Source organism: Python bivittatus, unplaced genomic scaffold, assembly GCF_059951505.1.
Source record: "Python bivittatus isolate LINGU-HERP-01145 unplaced genomic scaffold, Pbiv_v1 ctg000480_np1212, whole genome shotgun sequence".
NCBI classification, from domain to species: domain Eukaryota; kingdom Metazoa; phylum Chordata; class Lepidosauria; order Squamata; family Pythonidae; genus Python; species Python bivittatus.
In genome coordinates, this window is record NW_028277075.1 from 31,745,784 (window position 1) to 31,771,669 (window position 25,886).

The 25,886-nt window shown below is 35.3% G+C and overlaps 1 protein-coding gene across 7 annotated transcripts in view; it reads right to left on the reverse strand.

The window, feature by feature from the left end:
• Positions 1–25,886, reverse strand: part of FUT8 (fucosyltransferase 8) — a 105,934-nt gene that overhangs the window by 12,591 nt on the left and 67,457 nt on the right. The gene's annotated exons all lie outside the window — the stretch shown is intronic.

Sequence of the window (25,886 nt, forward strand, 5' to 3'; positions counted from 1 at the left end):
ATAAAACTTTTATAACACACATGTTATTTTTACATCAAACAGAGCATTGTTTATTCTACCTTTTACTAAGATAGAGTACGATAAGCAAGGTTCATGATACCCCAATAAAGCTGGGGATTGATAATTGCAAATATACTTGGAGATGATAGGGAGTCACAAACCTTTCTTCCATTTATTTTTTCCCCAAAGCTTCTAAACTAGCAATTTTTTTTCAGCAAAAGTTATTACTGTTATTGCTATTGCTGCTGCTGTTGTTATTATTTCGTCACCAGATGCCGGAGAAAAGAGAAGGAAGAAAAGAGAGAGGAAGTGGGGAGCAAAGGCAGAAGGAATACTCAGCATTTTTCCCACTCTCTTCCCAGTTTCTCTACCCAAATTCATAGGCATTTCAAATGAATCTACTATACTGACATACTTTCTTTCATGCCCTTTCTCTGTGTTTCTACCATATATAAAATTTGCCAAGTACAAAGTGAGAAAGCCTGCAGTAGGATTTATACTAAATTAAGATCAAAGTCTCAAAGGGTTAGATGCAGATTTAGAATAAAAGTTGAATCTCCCTCCCTTCCCATAAGCATTGACAAAAGTGATTTGTCAATGCTTTTTTCCATGATGTTTTGGTTTTTTGACTTGCTAATCTAGTTCACAGCTCTGGGATTTCCTGGTCATCTCCCATTCAAGTATTATTCAGATCTGAACCTGTTTAGCTTTTCAAGATCAATCAAGTTCAGCTGGGCACTGCTACTGGCTGTGACCAGGCTTAGAAATTGACTAATAAAATCAGTGAGGCTTAATTTAGACATGATTCACTTGATTTTAGTGCTATTTCAGCAGGATTAAACCTATATCCCACTGAATATACTTTCTCTTAAGTAAAGCATCAGTTTAATATTGTAAATTTAATTAAGACACACACATACAATTCAAAGCATTTCTCAATTCATGAATGCATTTTAAAAAAGGAGAAAAATCTCTAAACAGAACTGTCACAGTGAGGTGAAAAATAATTACAGCAACCTTACTTCTTCAATCGAATTGGATTATAATAGAGAGGAACTGCCCTTCTTAACCCACAATGCATTATTTTACTTCAAAATTTACTTGACAATCTGAAGGCATTACCTTCTTTCTCTAGAAGGTTCTATATCACTTTGTGATGCTTGGAGGCTGCAATGGCAATGTCCCAAGGACAATACTCTAGAATCAGACATTCTGAGAAATTGCATTCCCAAGCCATGATAAACATTTTTGTTCCATCTCCTGGAAGGGAGGGAGTTAAGGAATGAAATGAATACCTTAAGCCTTGCAAGGGTACAGAAGCTTTTTCAAACCAAAGGCCACACCTAACCTTTAAGATGTATGTCAGAAGCTACATTCCAAAAGATAGGCAGGACACGGATAACAACTAAATTTGATAGAGTCTAATTAAAAATGTAAATTAAATTAGATTAAATAAAATTTAATATTATTTTCTTTGTATTTTCCTCTTCTGTCACATTACAAAGTACAAAGTTGAGGCAACTTCTGGAGGACTCTAGGGTCACACCAAAGCCTTTTAGGGGCCTTAGACTACGCACTCCTTGACCATGGCATAGCATGTAATTGATGGATTGCAAAAAGGATCTGGTCCATGCTCACTTTCTGTTAATTTGCAATTTGCACCAGTTAACTTCAACACTGCAAGTAAATGTCTCTTTCACTGCATTTTCCATTGTTTCACCTTTCTCTCAAAAGAGACTGAACAGAGCAAGGATGCAATGGCTGTTACTGATTAATGTATTACAGTGGTACCTCTACTTACGAACTTAATCTGTTCCGTGACTCTGATCGCAAGTTGAGTTGGTCGTAAGTCGAAGTAAATTTTCCCATAAGGTTCAATGTAATTACCGTTAATCCGTTCCGGCATCCGCGGACCACGCGTCAGGGGCAGAAAAACGGCTGCTGACCACATGGCAGGGTGGAAAAATGCCGCGGACCACGTGGAATGGGCGGAAAAATGGCCGCGGACCATGTGGAACGGGTGGAAAATGGCCGTGGACCACATGGCACGGGCGGAAAAATGGCCACGGACCAAGTGGAATGGGTAGAAAATGGCCGCGGACCACGTGGAGCGGGCAGAAAATGGCCACGGATCCAGTTCATAAGTCGAGGCGAGTTCGTAAGTAGAGGTAAATTTTTGGGGCTGGAGCTGGTCATATCTCGAAAAATTCGTAAGTAGGGGCATTCATAAGTAGAGGTACCACTGTAGACATGTCTTTAGTCAGCAGAACAAAACTGAGCTTGTTTTCTCCTCCATTGTCTCAATGTTGGGAAAGATCAAAAATGAGGAAGCAAGCTTGGGGCATCTGTAAGTAGACAGGAAACTTCTGCAAGGAAGAAGAGCAACCAATTGGAAAGTAATGTAAACTTAAGTAACAAACCTTGCCAGACTTCCCTGATGGAATCTTCTAAATACATCCAGCATTGCCCATTCCCCCCCCCCCTCCACTTTTCAGGAGAGAGAGCAGAGGAAAGAGGGATAGAAAAGGGAAGAGAAAGAAAGAGACCACTTGAAGACAGTTTTGAAAATGGGAATTGCAATGGCTGACAGGTGATGCAATCAAAGTCATCTATCACCCATTAAAAAATCAGCCTGTTCTTAGTTAAAAAAAAAAAAAAGGAATTGATGGGAAATCTTGTATACAGGAAGTCCTTGCTTAACGACCATTCATTCAGCAACTGTTCAAATTTCTCTTCTTGACTCTGGGGGCTGGCTGAAAATGCCCCATGACAAAATCCTGCTTGGATTTCAGCATGGAGCTTTTTCAACCAGCCCCCAGAGATGAGAGGGAGTCCTTTCAACTCTGGGGGCTGGCTGAAAATGCCCCATGCTGAAATCCAAGCAGGATATTCAGCCATGGAGGATTTTCAGCTTCAGATTGGAAAGGCTTCAGAACTGTCAACTCTGGGGCTGAAAATCCAAGTAGTGCTGAGGCCCATGCACATTCAACCACACTGCACCCCCATGCACCCTCCCTCACCTTCCCATGCACCCCCTCATTCCCTCCCCCACCCGGCAGTGCTTGGGGCTTACAACTTCCTGCCAGCTTCCCTATTGACTTGATTATAGGAAACTGGCAGGAAGTTGCCTTGTCTAATGACCTGTGATTCTTGCTTAACGACGGCAGCCGGGAGTGCCAGGGTTGCAGTCACTAAGCAAAGTGGTCACATAATGTCCCGCTTAATGATTGCATTACTTAACAACCTAAATTCTGGTCCCAAATGTGGTCATTAAATGAGGGCTACCTGTACACTTTAATAACATAAAGCATCAGGTGCCTAATTTTAAACTTTTTGGAAAACAACTCAGTGTATGAAGCCCAATTCCAAAATGGCTTGGGAAAATTCAATCAGTGCTACAAATAAAAAGGAACAGAGTAATTCCTGAATAGAATTCCAATTTATTATGTTTCACTGTACTTTAAAAGATTCTGTACTTAAGTAGAATTTAACAGAAAAAGAACAGATCAATAGATTTAATATATGAAGATGGCTTAGAGAAACAAGAGTAATATTTAAAAAAGTTATGAAAATTGACCTGAATGTTCTTAAGAAATATGAAGCTGAAACGCGGTAAATTTAAGACTGCTATAAATAATTTTATAGAAACTTGAATAATTTTATAGAAACCTAATTAGATATCAATTCACAATTTATGTTCAAAAGGTTTAGAAATCTGTATCTGTCAGCCTTGCAAGGTAGACCAGACAGGAAACACAGCCAGCTGAGCTAATTATAGTTAATATAATTATAGTTAAATATAATTATAGTTAATATAATTATAAGGTTAAATTAACCGAACCTTGCAAATCTGAAAGTACATTTCTCCCGTCCTTTTTACAGCCCAGGAAACTAGGGAGGGTCCCTACTGAGCTGCTTGCCCTGTCCACATTCCTGCTGCGGGCTGTTACCTTTTATCTGATCATTCCCTTGGCTGCATCTCTTTGCTCTGTCTCCCAAGGTCATTCCCTCATTATAATATCTCAGTAATTGATATTTATGACACCAATTCCTTATGGTATGCAAAGCAACTCATTTGAAAGTCAATGTTATCTGTTCCAAGTATGCCTGCATTAGAACTATTTTAAAATGCCCAGTTGCTTCAGCAGATAAATAGTTATTTCAAGTTATAGTTTAAATTCTTCTTAAATTTGGGTTATATTTAAATTTAGGGTTATATTTAAATTTAGATTATAATTAACATTCAAAGAAGTTTTTTCTTATAATGGCAAGAAAATTTGCTAATTATTTTAAAATCAATATAGCATGCTTCCTGACCATAATATTTACTTATTATTATTTATAATAATAAGTATTTACATGTTGCCACAAACCTTGGGTGCTATATCTGCACAATTATAATATTAATACATGTTTTCTTTTCAATTAATCTAAGCAAATACTTTCCACATTTCATACATATGACTATTAACTCTAAAAATTTTAAAATGATTTGCTTCAATGGTCATCTGCCTCTTTTGAGGTTTGTACATTCTTTCCCTCCTTCTCTCCCTCCCCTTCTTCAACCGTCCCTCCCATTTATAAAATAAAAATACTCATTCTGGAAACATCTAAATCAGGTGCCATTAAGGTCTATGCTTAACATTTTTAGAGGGCTGAGACGTGCATGAAATTTCTGTAAAACTTCATGGATGCAGACAGAACTGGGAATAACATGCTATGAACATAAAAAGTACAAGGCCTCCTCAATCTATTCATCCTCTTAGAACCCAAGTCACCCTACACCAAAGTAAACACAAAATTACCATAGTTAAGCAAATTAAAATATAAAACACCAAGTTGAAAAACTCATTTATTGACAGACAATTATCATTAGGGATTCCTTCCCATCCTTGTTTAGCATGCACTCAGAATAAGTGCATGAGATATAACTTACTTCCACATTTATACTTTCTTGGTTTAGTAATGGAAAATACTAGCATTTAACAAATAAAGCACATCCATGATATAGCACCATCATGAAAAGGAAAATATTCAACAGGCAATGTTGGAAATGATTTTATCACTCTTTAGCAGTATATGGCTGTTGAAAGTTAAATATTCTTTTTTAAAAAAAATATATTACCAATAACAATGACTTAATATGAATGTAGTTTGGCTATTCTAACCAGGTATGTTCTGATCTGAATGCATTTCCTGTAACAATTTTGATCTATATCACACTTTGCATATTTTTAATAGTAATTTTTATATTGGGGTACCATTTAACCTGTAAATGTCTTATTAAAAGCTTTTTATATGGTCCTAAAGCCACTGAAAATTTGCAATCAAATATTTTTAATGTGACAGAAAGAAAAAATAAAGAATATATGGGGAGTATTATGTTAATGGTATTTAATTCAATTTACATTTAAATGTAATTATACTTATTCTTATTTTAACCCTGCCTATTTATTTGTTTTGCCTCTACCTGTTTTCAAGAATTAAGCTCCTAGAATATCATTCAAAAGCTAAGTTTGGCCTGAAAAAAAATAACCAAAGCTGTGCACCACAGATTTAATTCTAAGCTAAAAATAAGTTATTCTACCTGTAATGGGGTCTAATCCTGCCTTAGGCACAAAAGCTGGCTGGGTGACTTTGGGCCAGTCACTCTCTCTCAGCCCCACCCACCTCACAGGGTTGTGGTTGTGGGGAAAATAGGAGGAGGAAGGAGTATTAGGTATGTTCGCCGCCTTGAACATTAAAGGCGGCGAACATACCTAATACTATTAAAAAATAATAAAGGCAGATTAAAAAAAAACCTTTTAAAAAAGTTTAAAAAGTGGATTAAAATGGGTATAGAAGAGTTTAGTATAGTAAAAGTAAGTCTCTGTCACACCAGATACCTAAAACTATTGTCTACACTCTACACAGTGGAAAAACTTTAAAGGGCAGGCAACAAGCTCAAGCCCACCACAGTGCAGATCTGGTTGTGCGGCACACTTGCCAGCTCCTGAGCCGGGCTGACATAGTTCTTGAAAAAACACTCATGATCCCTTCTGCAAGTCCTTCAGTGGAGAGTGGGCAGGCCACAGCTGCACATCCCTGCTATGCATCTAGTCCAATGTCTTTAATGTTTGTACAAGAGCTGTGCTGAAACTATAGGTGAAGAAGCAATGATCAACACCGCTCTAGGGGAGGCAAAACTCTGCATCACTAAGCAGGTAAAAATCCTTCCAAATACCGTATTTGTTCAAAGATGATGAGAACTGCAAGATACAGGAGAGTGAGAGCGGTGATGGCATTGCCAAACTGTGGACTATGCCCTTATTTGTAGCTCAGGAGCCGACCAGAGAGATTTCCTTCCTGTTCACATCATAGCCCAGATCTAGGAAGCCAGATGACACAGTTGGGTGAGTTCCAGAGGAAATTTCAGAGCATCAGCACAGCTAAATGGTGGGCTGGTCTAGACTGCTACCCAGCGGTACCACAAAGAAGCTCCCCCCAGCCCACAACCTGCAGTATGTGTAGGTCACAAGCAGTGGGCATTAATTGATCTTTACAGATTTACAGACATGATGTTTTTGTTGAATAGAATTCTGAAGATGTTAATTACTCAAATTTCCCACATAAATTCATACTTGATTTGGGAAATTTCAGTTCTGCCCACTAGGCAGCAGACATTGAGTAATACAGGATTATAGATGGTGCAGACCCAGATTTACTGAAGCAAATTATAAAAATGTGTACTCTTAGGATTTTTCTTAATCTGGTACAGATCATAGACACAAAGACTGAATTTATTTTTCCCCCACAAAAAATATTTTATTATACAAAATTAAAATCCTATTCCTTACTTCTAATCTTGATACCAATTCTATGCTTGCTTCTATTTTCCTACCTATCTTAATCTAGAGACTTCCTATAAAGTGACAACTAGTTCCTGGCGTATTTAATCTATACATTTCTTTCTCTATGTTATTTGTCTAAGTTCCTATCACTATGTTTTGTAGCACAGTGTTTTCCTATCATAACTATTTTCTAATCTTTGAGGCTTTCTTATTTCCCCAGGTCTTCAGTTCTTGTAGCCAACCTCAGCCCATTTGCATTTGAACACCGTTTTCATTCCCCTATAGACTTGTAAATGGTGGCTTTTCTCTCCCCCCAGCACTCACGGTCCTCTCTTCCTGGAACTGGTTTGTGTCTTTCAGCTCTGCCTCTCAGCAGGTCTTGCAGTTCCAAGGCTTGCCATCTCTTCTGCCACCCAGAGAGTACTGCTGAACTGCCTGCCTTTGCATTTGGGGCTTTTCTCCCCACTTCCCTGCTGTCTTCTTTGACTCCTTTTTCCCCATACACACACACATGCTTGATTTCTGGTCCATTTCACTGGACAAACTCTCCAATTAAGGAGAGGGTGCAGCTGTTTTAACCCTCCTTCCCAGGCAACATCAAAGGTCTGTATTCCAGGAGAGAAGAATTGCCTGCTCACTCTCGGTGGCGAGTTCATTCTTCCACAAGTACACGTTCATATCTTGCAATAAAAATTAATCTATTATCATTTAGTAATTTTCATTTAAAGCAAAGCTTATGGGGCAGCTCTAATTAAGAAAAAAAAATCTTAAGTCAGCTATACAGCTATGCTTCAATCTGTATTACAAAAGTGGTATCTGTGAGGACCTTCTGTTCCATAATGTTAAATTCCCTGCCAGAGGTCATCACCTCATCCAAACCCCTGGGTACTTTCAGTAAGAAATGACAAAATTTTCTTATTATATATTCATAAATCTATACATAGGAAATTGTTTGCTCTAGTAATGAATAAAACCTAACTTCTACTGTTCAGAGTACATTATTTTTTTCAGGAAACATTCATGGTTCTCATAAAATAAGAAATCTACCTAAAACAGACTATATATAAGAGACATCTAGAATTCACTCACCCTCACTAGAACAAATGTAAAATTGAAAAGGTAAATGTATACATGAGTATACAGTAGAAGACATACTAAATTATTTCTTGGCACTAGGGATCCTATTGATTTTTTTTTTTAATTGATTTTGTGCCATCAAGTTGCTGTTGACCCTTAGCAGCCAGCCACACAGATATTCTCCATGTCAATCTGTTCCCAAAGTGATCTCTCAGGTCTTCCAATGGTGCACTCATCACCACTTTAACTAAATTCATCCACCATGCTGCTGATCATCCTCTTCCTCTCTTTCCTTCCACCTTTCCCAGTATTACAGCCTTCTCCAGAAAGGTAGGCTTTTGAATAATGTGTCTGAGGTAGGATAATTTGAGACTTGTTATTTGTGCATTGAGTGAGAACTCTGGGTTGATTTGTTCAATGATGCATTTGTTTGTTTTCCTGATTGTCCATGGTATTCTCAGAGGCTTTCTCCTGCACAAAATTTCACAAGCGTCAATATTTTTTCTATCCTGCTTCTTCAAAGTCCAAGCTTTATTTCCAAAGAGTATCATTGCTTGCACTATTCTGATCTTTGTAGGTACAGTATAGAAACATCATGGCATCTGAATATCTTTTCCACGGCTTTCATGGCTACTCTACCAAGTGCTAGTCTTGGGCATATTTCTTGACTGCTTGTTCCTTTACTGTTGATGTTTGATCCTAAAAGGCAGAAGCTATCCACCACTTCAATATCTTCATTGTCAAATGGGATCATATAGGGTCTACTTATTTACTTATTTATATATACTATATTTGTAGATGATACACACACACACACACACACACACACACATACATACATTTGTGAATCCAATGTTCACTATCCTTCTAGGAGGAAATGGCTGGATTTCCAAGATCCAACCTGAAGTGTATTAAAAGTCTGCATAATAATTTGAGTAGAGGCTATTGTGGACAGAAAAATGAATTACCTATACTGCTTTCAAGGAATCTACAAAGCTACCTCACATTTAAAGTGTTAGAGATAGGACACAGAGTTTGTTATTTATATGCCTCTACATGCCATACAAACTAGGGATTTTCATATTTATCTTTATGCTTACAGAGGCAGTTGGGAAGGATATAAGTACTGAGAGCTTATGGCACAACACAGAGACCAGACAAAATTTCTAATTAACAAGCAGGATGGCTAATTCCCCAAAGGGCCACACTGCTTCCTCTCTTAATCATTATTAGTTCATGCAAGGAAAATTACCTTTAAAAAAGACAAAAGCAAATCAGGTTTAAATTTTTAAAACTACATTGCATGGTGAGTAAATCTGTTTATATCGCACAACTAGTTCTTCTATAAAGAAACTTAGGTAATTGACACGATACACACATACACACACATACAAAAAACAAACAAACAAATAAATAAAACTCCTAGACATTTTCCCTTATAACATTTGCATAGAGCACAAAAGAATAGTGCCACCAAATTTGAGAAATTTCATAATCAAGAACCTCGAAGACATTCTGCATGTTTCATTTAAACACAATATAATCTGCACATTATCTGGCAGGAGCTAACTCACACTAAATTATGACTTACGGAGTCTAAGTTTTTTAGGAAACAGTTCTTTTAATAACTGTTGAACCCGTAACTGAATTGACAATCCAGTTTCAAAATTATGAGCACTTACAACCAAGCTGAAAAAAATACCTAAAATTACAGCAAGACAAGTTCATTTCAGATGACTAAAATTCATAATCATTTTAATTGATTAATATTAAAATATGATGCAATATATGAACAAAAATAAATATAAAAACACTGATATTACTAGCATAAATACACAAAAGTGAAAATACATAGAAGTTAGGAAAATTAGAATTTTTAAAGGAAAAGAAAACAAGCATGTTAAAAACAAAGAGAAAAAGCCAAGTATATGGATAAATCTTCTTTGTCCTAACAGTTAATTTTAAAAAACTGTTTAAATATGAATCTTCTATTGCCTTTTTAAAACAGTATGTAGTAGGAAAACAGGAGTTCTTACTGGTCTGTTTCAAATTGTTTAATCCCACTTTATAGTTTAACATATGAGAATGAGTGGCAGGAGATGTGCTATAACTTCCCCCCTTGATTCTTCCTCCCCTCTTTGTTTATATCGTACATGCCAGTGCAATGGGTGTACGCTAACTTTCCTCTACCACAGTCCTGATGCAACAGCGTATAGCATTTACATATACCATTTTTTAAAAAAACTGTTGTGCCTTCGAGTCAATGTTGACTGCTGGCAACTGCCTGGACTGGTCCCTCCAGTTTTCTTGGCAAGATTTTCAGAAGTGGTTTACCATTGCCTTCTTCCTAGGTCTGAGAGAGAGTGACTGGCCCAAAGTCACCCAGCCAGCTTCATGACTAAAGCGGGATTAGAACTCACAGTCCCCAACTTTCAAGCCTGGTGCCTTAAACACAACACCAGACTGGCTTGCACATACACAACCAATTTTAAAAAGTCCAAGTCAATTGGATGGCAATATTTCTGCATGTCAAAGCTAAAAAAACATGTATGTGCTGAGAAATTAGAATTGTTGGAACATGTGATTCTACAACAAGATTTTTAAAAAAACAAAATTTCAGTTTGGCCACTAATTGAACACAAAATTTCACCAATTATCTATTCAATTAATATTCAGTAATCATCATGGACAAGTATTTAGTTTCTTTTCAAAGAATAATGAAGACTACTACTACTGGATGCTAATTTTAAAATGTTTCATTCACTTGATATTTAAGTGAAATTATCCCATTTAACAGTTATTTTAAGCTCCGGATTACTTTAATAAGACTATTAATACATTTTTCTTGCTTACTGCGTATATAAACTTGTAATTTTCTGTGTTCATGCTTTTCAGACGTGAACAGTCTGTTCAATGAAAACTTGTCTCTTTATCAGTGATTATATACACATTTATTACTTAGAACAAACCTTAATATGCTTGTTATACAATCCTATATACCAACCTTCCCCAACCTTGTGCCATCTAGATGGTTGAATATTTTAATTGTGGCTTAGCTTCTGCATAATGCTAAATCATGAAGGACGCGTTGTCCAAGTCACACTAAGTCAGAAAGCTCTGCAAATCTGATCTTCCTTCATGTTTGTTTCTCTATGTATCTATTATTTTTCTGATTACCATTTCTATCAGTTTGCTTGAAACAGACATTTAACTGATTGGCCTTTAATTTCCTGGACGTCCACTGGGTTCCTTTTTAAAATTTGGTGTCACATTGGTAACCTTTTATTCTATTGGCTCTGAGGCTGATTTGATTGGCAAGTTGCATATTTTTTCTATAAGGTCACAATTCTACATCTGAGCTGTTTAAAAACTTTCTGGTAGATGCCATCAAGGTGTGGTGAGTTGTTACATGGTTCTCTTTCAAGGTGTCTTAGAACATCTTCTCATTACTACAACTTGTTTTACTTGTTTCATTTTCCTCCCTGAAAATTTCAGTTCAGATACACATATCTGCCATATACTTTTGCAGTAAACACAGATGCAAAAATTCATTAAGTCTGTCTGCAATTTCTATATCATCTTTCAGCATGCCTTTCATTCCTTTGTTGTCTACTGGCCCAACCATTTCCCCAGCTGATTTTCTACTTTGAATAACTTAAATTCTTATTGTTCTCCTTTATGTTTTTTCCCATATACTCCTCAAATTCTTTATTTGCATTTCTTATTACCATCTTATTCATTTTCAGTCAAGTTTGTTTATTCTCCTTCTCAGAACAAACACATAAAAAGGAAACCTTTTTATTTTTTACAGCATCTTGGACACTACTAGAAAGTCACATTGGTTTCTTCCTGGACTGACTGACCCACTCCTACACTGTGAAATACATTCTACTTGAGCATCAATTATTGTAGCTTTTAAATAATTTCCAGGCATTGTGAAGGAATATGACCCTCTTGGCTTTTCCTTTCAATCTTTTTCAACATATCCCTCATTTTTTAAATAAGCTTCCCCTTTCTGTAATCTAAAGTGACTTGCTTTGGACCCTACATTTGTACATCATAGTCACAATTTAGGACTAAGTCTAAATTTCTTCCCCTCTGGTTGGTTCCAAGTCCAACTATTTTAAGGTACAGGTATTTGGGGTATGTTGAAATTTGATGTCTTCATCATATCCTGAGCATGAATACAACCAATCTATGTAAGGGTAACCAAAATCCTCTATTATTAAAATACCTTCCCCTTGCATTCTTCTCTAATTTATTTCACTATCTCAAGATCATCCTTGATATTTTGATTGGGAGGGAGATAGCATATCCCTAAATATATTTTATATTTTTGGTCAGATACTGCCATCCATGAAGGAATCTGGTTTTCCAATATCTAGTATGTTAGATTTTATGCTCTTGAAAAAAAGAAAAGTATCTCCTCAGCGTGCTCTTTCCTGTCCTTTCTATAAAGTTTATATTCAGAAATGATCATATCTCGCCGAGACTCTCCATTTCACCAGGTTTCTGATATGCCAACTACATTTATGTATTCATTCACAACCAGCTACTCTTAATTCCTCGATTTTGGCTCAGAGAATTCTTGTACTGCCATAGACTGATTCTCTGCTTTAACTGTAGAGAGAATGGATTCTTCTTCCCCTGCTCCAAATCTTTTTCAGACGGTTGACTATCTGAAGCTAATTAGATGACACATGCAGAGAATACACATGCAGAGGATACCCTATTATTCAAGCATTCCAGTACTCTTGGATAAACTCTTTAGCATTTATATAATGCTTTCCTATATTCAAAGCACTTTCAGTTCATACAAAAATTCTTTGGATCAATAATATCCCTACGTTACAGCTTTGGTTTTAACAAACTGATGGAAGTAATAACTAAGACAAATCTGCCAAGTAATATTTCTTTCTTAAAACAGAATTTCACTGGCGCAGAATGCTTTGGAGTGCATTAAATTCTTTACTTAATTACCTGTGTCTGGTACTGTTTCAAATATTCCTCCAAAAAGTTTATATTTACTACCAGCCAAATACCTTCACAGAAATGCTTCTGACTTTATGTAGTGGGTTAAAAATAAATTCCAAAAATGTCTCCAAACTTGATCATCTCAGCATACAACTACAGCAGTGGAAAACATAAATTCTACTTAGAGATGGTCTATTCCACATAGTCAAAAGTGATAATGGAAAATATAGTCATTTTTGCCTATGGCATGTACATTCATGACACAATCATATAAATAGGGTTTATTAGATCTATAAGCTGCTTCTCCACTGGAAGTCTTCAAACTGGCTAACAATAATATTGGTATATGTTGCTATGGATCACTTAAAATTGCAACGTATAAATCATTTACAAGACATCATCCCATGCTGTATATATAAATATCATTTTCACACTTAGAGGAAACTATCCCAAAATCAAAATGGATAGGAGAATAATCAAAGGTGCAAAGCCAACTTTACAAATCATTTCCTTTCCTCCCTTTTTCTAGAACATGAAATAAAAATAAACCCATGTGTCTCACATCAAAATGTATAAATGCATATTTGCTTTGTTCATTCAAGTTTTCAGTGGTTTTCCCCCAATTACTAACAGTTGACATCTAGCATCAGATATGAGAAAGTCTAATCTTTTCAGTTTAAAAAGTTCAGTCTGACAGGTAATGACAATAATGAAAATGCCGGAAAGAAATCCTGATAGTCTGTTTTTTTTTGCAAGGATTCTGAAGAAGATACTCCTCACTCATAATAGCTTCACCATTATAGCATCAATAGGGGCAAGCAAAACTCATTAGTCAAAACAATGTATCTCAATTACTGCTCCACTGACCTTACAGCAATGGCACAGAGATAATACAGTAAAATGCTATCACTACAGTACAAAACTTGATAATTTTTTTTATTTTTATTTATTTTCAAATTTGTATGCCGCCCATCTCCCCCAATGTAATGTCCCTAAATACCTTCCATTATCTGATATTAGAATTTTTACTTGATGCCATGTTCCCTAAAGTGTGCTGACATAGCTTATTAATGGAGCAAATAATCTCTAGAAGTTGCTAAAAGGGATGGATGAGTACAAGAGATAAATAATTTGGGAATATAGTGAATGAAAGGAATTCAATTCAGTGAATCTGGTGATTATCCCTAAGCCCTTTGGGCATAGAAATCTCAATACCTATTCTGCACATGCAGAAACTTCTGCCTGTCTCTCTCTTTTGGCAATTTAAAGCTGAAGTATATTTTTGGTTTTTAAAAGTTCTCTAAACCTTTATTTTGTGAATCTAACCTACTGAAACTGGGCTTGGATTATAAGCTCTGAAAGATGGAGGGTGGTGGTAACTTTATTCATTAGATTTATATTCTGTCCTTCTTCCAGGAGTTCAAGGCAACTCTTCCAATTTTATCCTTCAGCAACCACCCCCTGAGGTAAATTGGCCTGGGAGATAACAGCACACCGTGTTTCTCCCATAGATTTCCACAATGAATGTCTCAAGCTGAAGGTGCATTTGAAGTCGGTTATAGTTATAATCCTTCATCATTATTATACTACACTGCCTCTTAATTTCTTGAAATCTCATGTAAATGGCATCCTCCCTTATCAAAATTAAACTGAAAAATCTTCAAATTAGAAGTCAGTAATAGATTTTTCAAATAATCTATATCAGAGAGCAAAATCTACAGCTTTCAGGTTGCATCCTTTGAATCAATTCAAAAGTTGTTGCTGAATAAGTACTTTTACTGTTATAGAAGGAAGTAATTATTAAATATCTGAATAGTAATATTTATTGCTTTTAATTCATTTAAATTACAACTGTTTTTGTATTTGTCCTGGCCCTGCCCAGTTCTTGAAAGACACCACTGAAAGGATAAATGTGGCTGAAAGTTATTACAAAAATGAAATATAATAACCCTCCATTCTTCCCCCCTCCAATTTTATACTAATTATTCATTGCTGCTGCATTTTCTCAGTATTATCTTGGAAAATACTACCAACAAAAACAGATGCAATTTTTTTTTTTACAATATCTTCCTTAAAATTAAAAAAAATAAAATAAAAGCCACTAAAACCCAAAGATATGACAACAGGGCCCAGGAGGAGAGCCTTCTTTGCCGTTGCCCCCGTCCTTTGGAATATTCTCCCCCCAGAAGTGCAGTGAGCCCCTACCCTCCCGGCTTTCTGAAAAGGAATAAATACCTGGCTTTACTGGTGTGCATGGGGTGGTTAGTGCCCTGACAACATTCCCTTGAATTATTCGCCAACTCCCCATCTTTCTTGGAAGCTATTTATTATTAGGACTGTTTTATATTGTATTTTAATGAATTTCATCTCTGCTGTAAACCTCCCAGAGTCGTTTCAATGAGATGGGTGGTGACAAATTTGATAATTAATTAATATTTAAACAGAACTTATTTTAATTCCATATAACCTGAGTTCTCATCTCAAAGGTTATTTTCTATCTTACTTACCTAAAAGCAAATGATTCACAGCTGACTCTGGGAGGGGGAGTCACATGCAAATTTAACCATCTTTTCCTGGCTGCTGCCTCGCCCTGCTTGCCTTACCATTACTTTTTCAAAAAAGGCAGATAGGCTGGATAGCCAGACTAGAGGAAAGCACACTGCAGTATCAATGTTATTTCTCTAGCCTTTTCCTAGCCTACCAGCAGCTAATCAGTCAGTGCTTTGGAAAAGCACAGGCAACAGGGGAACTGAAACTTCAAGAGAGTGATATATTTTATTTTAAACTGTGCGTACATGTCTGTAGTCTCCAATAGCTGTTTGGTGTAGCTCTTGATATGCTTTTGAGAATGGGTGGCATACAATTTAAATAAATGAACAAACCAAATAAACAAGGTTTATCCAAAGTATTTTGCAGTGCTCGAAACAGTCCTTGCAGACCAGCCCTGATAATACCACTGATCTTCCAACTACGTTCATTTCAAGTACTTGTACTCTGCTGAGAAGGCTTTAGGAAGGTGACATTCTGCAACAAGGTAAGCCATAGGCTGAAAGAAGAACCAACTTTCTTACCTAATATATATGCTATTTTTGCTCTAAAAAATAATATTCCTTCCTTGTTTTATACATCATTAGGGACTACCTAAAGATGTTTACTCTGACACACTTAGAAAAATTAAGAATAAAATGGCATGTCCTCAGTTTCAATAGGAAATGTACATTGTGACATTAATATGAAGTGGTGAAAATTTAAATTTCACTAACAGATAAATATTGCACTTTAACAGTCTTAGCAGTCACACATTGCCTATCCTCACAATAGAAATTTTAGTTAGCATCTCAAAACACAGTTGTCACACTGTCTGTTTTATCATTAAAGATAATCAACAGAGTCATTTTAATATGGCTGATATTACTGGACTTTCTTTGAAGAAATAATCTGAACTAAAGATAATGTCAAGTACAAAGGAAAAATCATAAGGTTTAGTTATTTTGCTAAAAATAGAAAGAAAAAATGGCTATTAAAGAGCAAGTACTATTGGCAAGTATTTTATCAGAATTTAGTCCATTTTCCTTAATATTTAAAGTGATTGAACGGGTTTATGAAATATACATGAGTGGTTAGTTGCACATAAACAGAAAAAAAACAGCATCAATGGCACTTCTAAATCCTCTTAAGTCATAGATAAAGCTCCTAATTATTTTCACATTGGATAAGTATATAAATTGTTTCAGCCATTTAAGTTTTGAACATATTAAAATAATTACTAATCAAAATTAAAGTCGCCCAACAAGGACTGTTCAGTTCATTAGTATGAAGATAGACGCACAACTTTAATTACACTCCGGTTAACAGAAACAGTTTAGTAACTCATATTTAATGTATCCATTGCAGGTTATTACAATGAAAAGGCACAGCATAAGGAATATAAATACCAAACATATTTTAATAGAGTCCTAGAAGTTTTTTTTTTGGGGGGGGGCTTTATATGTAACTTTTGGAATAACTCATTTGTTTGCTAAGTAACTTTGCACAGAGGAAGTCAACAGCCTGATGATACATGAAAGGCATGGGGCTACCAGGGCTGCAAAAAAATCCAGACAATCACTTGGTGTCAGCAAAAAGATACAGAAACCTCCAACTCTTTGCTTCCATCTACTGGTCATCTCTATTTTTCCAGCTCAGATATGGTAGTCCCAGGCCACCCTTGGGCTACACGAGAGAGAACAGGGGTGATGATTTTGCATGCACATACAAAGCCTGGCCTCAGAATATATATCAGAATGTGAACACATTGTGATACCCATAGGAATGAGAGCCAGACAAACTGTTCCAATAACTGTTTACTGCTTAAACTTTCATGTCTTCCTTTGCCACATAGGAGGAGGAGGCAAGCCAGTGGACTCCAGAAGCTTGGACTAATTTCTCAGAATAGAACGTTGGCCCAGTCACTCTCTCTCAGCCCAATCTACTTCACAGGGTTATTATGGAGAAAAATTAGAGGAGGAAAGTCTATGTACATTGTCTTGAGCTCCTGGAGGATAGAGAGATATAAATCTAACAAAGATATAAATAAAATTAACTATTCTGTCTCAGGATGATATTAATTGTAGTCTAAAGTATCTGAAGACTACCAGATTACCTATCTAGGTTTAGAGTTTCAAATCAGTGGTTCACAAATTATCATTGCACAAGATCTCCAACAATATTAAGAAAATATTTTCTTCAGATCCTGCAACCTTCTCCTACTATGGAAAGAAGTCTGAGGCCTCAGAACTGACTAGCACCACTTACTCTTCTTTTAAAATTATTTTTATACTAAAGGAAATTGGCCACATGAGTGTTGGGATAAGCCAGAATAGTAAGACTGTACAAACCATTTGGAGGACTACTTGACAGTCACAAAAGTAGTGTCTTCTATGTGTGCATACAGGCCAATCAACCTCAGAAAACTTTGGAAGGACACAACCCCCTTGACCCTTTGAGGAGTTAGTTTGGAGGGATGTTTTATTTGCAGAGAAATAGCCTTCAAAGAGTTAGTAGACAGATAGCTAATATTCTGGAACTGCCATATTAGTCCATGTAACACTATTTTTAAGTAGGCTCATATATTCCTCAAAAGGAGGACACCTTCCCACTTTTTCTAGCAAGAGCAATTTTCCTGGATTTGATTTGCATAGTACTTTTGTATTAAATTCAATACTCACACAAAATACAGATTAAATTAACTGCTAACATTGTTAATTAACTATGGAACTTTCTGCATCTGAAACCTTTTCTACAGAGTAGAGCTGCAACCTGTAGGTTCCTGATTTATAAATCAGGATCTCTGTTTCCTGCTCTGAATGGGTAGGGAACAGCTCTATTTATTTTCCATGTTTGAGTTCTGGCAACTCCCGCTCCTTTGTCCTGGCTGGCCAGGCACAGAAAACTAAAGTGAGTTATATAAGCCCCAATTTCCATAATGGGGCATGAGTTCATTTCTCTTTTTCTAATCTCATACCCTATTGAAGGCTGGTGCTATATGGTTATATAGCTTTTTTTATTGTATGATTGGTATCTTCCTTTCCTTGCTCGATGAAAACTGTTTTTGTCTCCCAATAGTTATGACCTCTTTCTCAAGAACTCTCAATAGTTTTTACCCAAGGCATTTGGTACCATGATAAACACACTTATTTCCTTTGTGCATTGTAATCCAAGACACAAAAGGGTGGAATAAGGGACTGCTCTAGTTCACTGCTCAATGCTAGTTTCCTCTCTAAGGAACAGGATCATTGAGAACAAAATTCTGGTCTGTGGGAACTGGAAGGCTCTGCAATGCATGTACATTGGAAAATAGATTTTCAAAAAACTATGCTGGCCATTGTTTTTCATCATACACTACACGTTATTTCACTAAATAATTATTCCAGAATTTTAGTGCTTATCGAACAGAACAGAGCAAGCCTTTAAATTGATTTTCATTAATTCTAACTTCCCAATTCCTGCAGCTCTTCTGAAATGTTGTAAGTTTCTTAAAGACATCTATATGATGCATGACACTGTCATACAAATTGCAAAAAAAAAAAAAATATGCAGAGGAGGAGAAGTAAATGACTTTTTGCCCCCCCCCCCAAATCTGAAAGCTTCTATTTTTTATTATTTCCTAGAACCTCTCATTAAATCATCTATTTTTGTTTTCTTATAGGAGCTCAATTGCCCAATAGGCTGGAAATTTCTATTCAAGTAAAATTTTGTTTCCTAACTGGGTGCTTATATTAATAATACAATTCACTCAACTAACACACTTGAGTTTTATGGCAATTGTAAGCTCTGTAGCAGTTATTTAAGTCCAGCATTGAGTAAAATTTTATTGTGTGAACCGCTGTTTCAACTCAGAGCACTCAATGTGATCAACTGCATGTATTTTGGTTTTTTATAAAAAATAATGCAAAATATCCCAGTTGAAAGTAAGGTCTTCATTTCTTCCAGAACTCAATTTAGGAGGGGTGAGTGTGTGTTGTGTCTGTATATGTATACCTATATACATACATATATACATACACACACACACACACATATATACAAACATACATACACTAAATTTAGTGCTGGAGATAGGGAAATAAAGCCACATGTTCTATATCGCCAAAAGGCAAAGTACAGATTTCCACATATTCACCAAGTGTGCCATAAAAATCTTAACTTATAAAAAGAACCCACAAAAAGTCATGACAAAGATACAGCCAATGTTTCCTCTAATTTCAGAAATGCTGTGTGCAGGAAAAAAAAGTTTTGTACAGCTTTTCCCAAACCAAAATACAAATTTGGGGGTCACTATATGAGTATATGAGTAAATTGCAAATACATGTAATAGCAACTTGTTAAAATGTTTACATATTTCTTAGTATAGAATTTATGTGGCACCAAATCATTGTTGACTCTTAGCAACCACATAGATTTTGTCCATGACAATCTGCCTTTAGCCTGGTCTTTCAGGTTTTCCAATGGTACACTCATCACTACTGTAACTGTGTCCATCCACTTTGCTTTTCCCAGCATTGGAGCCTTCTCCAGAGAGTTGGGTCTTCACATAATGCATCCAAAGTAGGATAATTGAAGCCTGGTCATTTGTGCCTTGAGTAAGAACTCTGGGTTGATATGTTCGATGATGCATTTGTTTTCTTGGCTGTCCATGGTATTCTCAGGAGTCTTCTCCAACACCACAGTTCAAAAGCATGAACACTCTTGTAATAACTTTATTAAAATTTTTAAAAAGAACAATAAAAACTAACAATAACTAATATTAAGAAAAAGGATAAGAGGAAGAGAAAAGAAATTGGAAAAAAAGAAAATAGCAAAGTTCAAAACTACAGAAAACAAAAAAAATAGAAACGATAAAATAAATAATTGACTTCCAACCCTCCTTGCAACAGATATTAGTAACAATATACACCAAACTCTTGCTCTAAATTTACAACATAACTTCCATTTCTATTAATCCATATTATTTCTAATCATCAAACCCATACAACATAATTTCATTTTTTTCTGTTTCCCACAAAAAGTCCAAAAAGGTTTTCCAGTTAGTATTAAAATTACACAATGTCTTATCTCGAATCAAAGCTGTCAATTTTGCCATCCCAGCCAACTCCATCAGCTTCACCATCCATTCTTCCATTGTAGGTAATGTCTTATCTTTCCACCTCCGTGCGCATAAAAGCCTTGCTGCTGTTCTCATATATAAAAACAAAGTTCCATGAGTTTTTTTCCAACTAATTATCCATCAAGCCCAAAAGGAAAGTCTCTGGTTTTGATTGAATATTAATCTTTAAAATCTTCTGTATACAAATATGTATCTCATTCCAATTTTTTTTTTGTTTTTGCTTTTTTACAAATCCACCAGGGTTGATAAAATGTCCCTTCTTGTTCACATTTCCAGCATACATTCAAAGTACCTTTATACATTTTAGATAATTTTTCTGGCGACGAGTACCAACGATACATCATTTTATAAAAATTCTCTTCAAGGTTATAACACAATGTAAATTTAGTCCTTTCTGCCACATATTTTCCCACTGTTCCATCTGTATGTTATAGCCAACATTTTTAGCCTATTTTATCATACAGTCCTTAACTTGTTCATCTTCTCTCTCTAGTTTTAATATTTTATACATCTTTGGAATAACATGTTCATTATTAATACATAATTCTGCTTCAAATTCAGTCTTACCATATTCAAAAACGTAAGTCTTTTTATCTATTTTAAATCTTTCTTGTAACTGTACATAGGAAAACCACTGGCATATGTATGCTTCTAATATCAATTCCTCTCTTCTCTTTAATTTAAAGTCCCTTTGAGAAAATTCCAATGCGTCACCATAAGTTAAACATTTATGTTTAGTTATTTCTCTTCAATAAAAAGCTTCTTGTGGTGACAACCATAAAGGAACCTTCGGAGACAACCTAGATTTATATCTGTTCCATATTCATAAGAACAATAGGGCACATCTATTAAAATGATTTTTAAAATCTACATTAACTTTAACTTTATTGTACCATAAATAGCCATGCCACCCAAATCTTAGGTCAGGCCCCTCTAGTTCCAATAACCTCCTATTTTTCAAAGTTACCCACTCTTTCATCCAAACCAAACAACAAGCTGCAAAGTACAACTTCAAATTTGGCAGATCTAAAACTCCTCTTTTTTTAGCATCTTGTAAAACTTAATTCATGGTTTTTATCTTGCCACACAAATTTAGATATATTTTTATGCCATTGTTTAAATGGAACATCAGTTGTCATAACAGGTATTGTTTGAAACAAAAATAACATTCTAGGTAATACATTCATCTTAATTACAGAAATTCTTCCCAACAATGACAATTGTAATTTTTCCCATCAAAACATATCTTTTAAAATTTCATTCCAAGTCTTAACATAATTATTTTGAAACAACATACAATTACTATTTGTCAAATTCACCCCAAAATATTTAACTTTTTTTCCACCTTAAAACCCATTTTGTTCATCAATTCTTCTTGTTCTTGTATCCTTATATTTTTCATTAACATTTTAGTCTTTTGTTTATTAATTTTAAAACCAGCCAAAACACCAAATTCTTTCAGCTTTTTCATTAAAGCTTCAATCCCCTTCAAAGGATCCTCCAACACCAACACCAAATCATCTGCAAAGGCTCTCAACTTATATGCCTCTTTCTTAATTTTTATGCCCCTTATCTTTTCATCTCTCCTTATATCTCTATTCAAAACTTCCAAAACTAAAATAAACACCAAGGGAGCCAGTGGACAGCCTTGTCTCATTCCCTTTTGTATCTCATGTTATTTAGTTAAATCTCCATTCACAACAATTTGCACTTTCTGTGATGTATAAATCGATTTCACTCCTTCTATAAAATTCTCTCCAAAGTTCATATCTTCCAAAACTTTAAACATAAAAGGCCAATTTAAATTGTCAAAGCTTTCTCTGCATCCAAAAAAATTAATGCAGCTTGTTTTCAATTATGCTGTTCCAAATATTCTGTAATGTCCAACACCGTTCTAACATTATCTTTTAATTGTCTTTTAGGTAAAAACCCACACTGATCTTCATGAATAAATTCTTGTGGTATAACTTTCAATCTATCTGCTAAAATCGTTGTGAACAGCCTATAATCATTATTCAAGAATGATACTGGTCTATAATTTTTAGTTCGAGTCAAATCTTGTCCTTCTTTAGGTAATAATGCTATATTGGCCTCTTTACAAGATTCTGGCATCCCACCTTCCACCAATACAGAATTCAACACAGATTTAAGCAGTTGTAAAATTTCATCCTCAAAAATTTTATAGTATGATCCCAGAAGCCCATCTGATCCTGATGCTTTACTTGGTTTAATCTTTTTTATAGCTTCAGATACTTCCATAATTGTTATAGGTCCATTCATAATCTGTCTTTGGTTATCCAAAAGCTTTGGCAAATTTAATTTTTTTAAATAGTCATTTATTTTCTCCAGAGAGAGTTCCTGTCTTTTATATAAATTAGAGTAATACTGATAAAAAAATTGTATAATCTCATTGTCCGTTATTACAGTATCACCCTCTTGAAGTTTTGTAATCATTTTCTTTTCTTTCTCCTTTCAAACCATCTCCCTGGCTTAATTGCAAATTCAAAGTTTTTTTGTTTGACATAGTTCTTTTTTTTCCCCAATTCTCTCACTGTTAACATGGATAGCTGTTGCTGTAGAAGTTTGATTTGAAATTTTAAAGTGTTAAAAGTTTTTTGATATTAACTTTAATTCTTCCTCTTTCTTCTTTATCTCCTCCAAAATAGTCTGCATTTTCTCTTGATTCTTCTTTTTGAACTCAAGGTTATGCTGTATGAAATACCCTCTAATAAAAGCTTTGCTTGCATCCCAAACCATTCCCAAGTCCATACCTATATGTAGATCATTCTTTAAAAATTCTATTAATTTATGTTATCTTTCACTATCTCTTCCTTTTGCAGCAACATTTCATTTAGTCTATATCTGAATGAATTAGATTCTCTTTTAAACGTCCAACCCACTGGGTTATGATCAGAAGACGTATTTGGTACAATCTCTATTGGAGAGAGAGAGAGAGAGAGAGAGAGAGAGAGAGGGAGGGAGGGAGGGAGGGAGGGAGAGAGAGAGAGAGAGAGAGAAAGAAAGAAAGAAAGAAAGAAAGAAAGAAAGAAAGAAAGAAAGAAAGAAAGAAAGAAAGAAAGAAAGAAAGAAAGAAAGAAAGAATACTTTATTGGCCAAGTATGAGACATACAAGGAATTTGACTTCGATGCAAAAATCTCTCAGTGTGTTTGCATAGCATCAGGAAATAAGGAATAATAAAAAGTAATAACATTATATACTAAAACTATGCAATCAGAAAAGGAGAATTGGAGGAAGAACAGTACTACGGCTATTGACTAACATATATTCATTTTTAATAGGAGAAGCTATTGTCTAGCATATATTCACATTTAACAGAGCATTATCAGTCACTTCTTGGCAGTCATATCTTATCATGGAATGTCAATCAATTTGTCATGCTGCATTAATTAGGTTTCAGCAGAGCAATGGCATGAGGGAAAAAAGTATTAACAGTATTATTAGAAGTATTAACAGCCAGTCTTTGAAATCCAAATCATATCTATCCTTGAGAATTATCTGTGTCTTTCTGAAAAAGAGGCATATTCTTTAGAAATACCATTTTTTTTTCTCCACTAAAGATAAATTGTCCATCAAATCGAAAAATGTTTTAGGTAATTTACCCTGATTCTTTTTAAGCTCCTTCTCTGATATTCTATCCAATTGTGGGTATACCACTCCATTCCAATCTCCCATCAGGCACCAATTTTTATAAATTTATCAGTTTCTCCATAAGACATTTAAAATTTTTTCCTTTACCTTCATTTGGAGTATAAAGTCCCAAGATTAATATTTTAATTCCCTGTAATTCGACTTCTACTCCAACGTATCTACCATGTTCATCAGCCAATACTAATTTTGGTTTTAATTGTGGGTTAACATATAATATAACTCCATTAACTTTTTTTGGACCTGCTGAAATAAATTCTTGCAAATCAAATATTTTATATCCTTTTTTCTAATATGAGTTTCTTGTAAACAAATTACATCTTGTTTAAGTTTTTGTAAATGGTGAAACACTTTTCTTCTCTTTTGTGGAGTATTTGTTCCATTAATATTCCATATTAGCCATTTGTTCCATTAATATTCCATATTAGCCATTTGTAATCCATAATTAAGCCAGTAGTTTAGAAAAGTCTATACCTTTGGCACCCAATTCAGAATCCTCTTTTTCATCTTCCTCCTGGAATTTCCAGAAATTCTTTGGCTTTATGAACAGAATTCAGTCAAAATCTTTTCTGTTGGAAAGTAAAAATCACTCCCTCCAGTTTATCCCCACAAAACAAAATCTTCTTCTGTTTCAATACTTCCATCAAAAAAAAAAAAAAAAGTCCTTTCTCTTATGTAAAATTCTGAAATTCTGATGGGAATTTCTTTTAATATAATTACATCCGCATTGTCAATCTTCAATCTGGTATTAAAATGCCATTGCAGAACTTGATCCCTGGTCCTCTTCTTTGCAAAATGTGCTAATACATCCCTTGGTACATCTTATTGCTGCATGATGTGAATTTACCCAATACACCTTGTCAATCTCATCTTCAGCTTTCTCCTTCTCCCAGTTTAAAAATTCTGCCAACACTTGAACTACTACTATATTCCCTTAAAATTTCCAGAATAGTTCTGAATCTCAGACAAAATTCCTCCTCCCTTAACTCCAACAAAGCCACATTATCCAGTCCTTTCTCCAACAAAAGATCTCTGGTTTCTGCTTTATTCTCAAACATTTCCATTCTTTTAGTAACCTGGTTCCTTTCTTTGTTTTATCTCTCCAGCTATTTGTTTCACATAATTGTCCATCTTATCTATTCTTTCTTCCATTTTTTCCAAAGTCACAAATTTAGCCCCTAATTCATCAAACATTGGTTTAAGTAAACTTAAAGCGAACATCTTCTGTTCTAACGGTTGCTCTAGAGAGACTCTTCTTTCTTTCATTTCTTTCACTGCCTTCCTCACAGCCATATTCTTTTTATTCCCCCCCCCCCCCGCTTTACCCAAGTAAAACAGATAGCCAGATATAATTAAATACCAGAGAAAGTAAACTGACAGTTCACACCCTCTGGTGTCTTTCAAGCTGGAATTGCAGGCACGCGTCAAAGGAAACATACAGGGATCAGGTTACACTCTTATGTTTTAGAAACCCAGCCAATTAACAAGCATAGTCAAGCAAAAACAAAAAACTTTCCCATGGAAAAAGCAAACCTCGTTACTGCAGATGGAGTTTCATAGAAAAATAAAATTCTAACAAATAAATCTTCCTTGCAACTAGCTTTCGAGGAACAATCATCTGGAGACTGAATAGGTTAATTCCTCACTTCCTCCTTGATCTGGAGCAAGTTGGGAGGCCAGCTCTGGCTGCCAG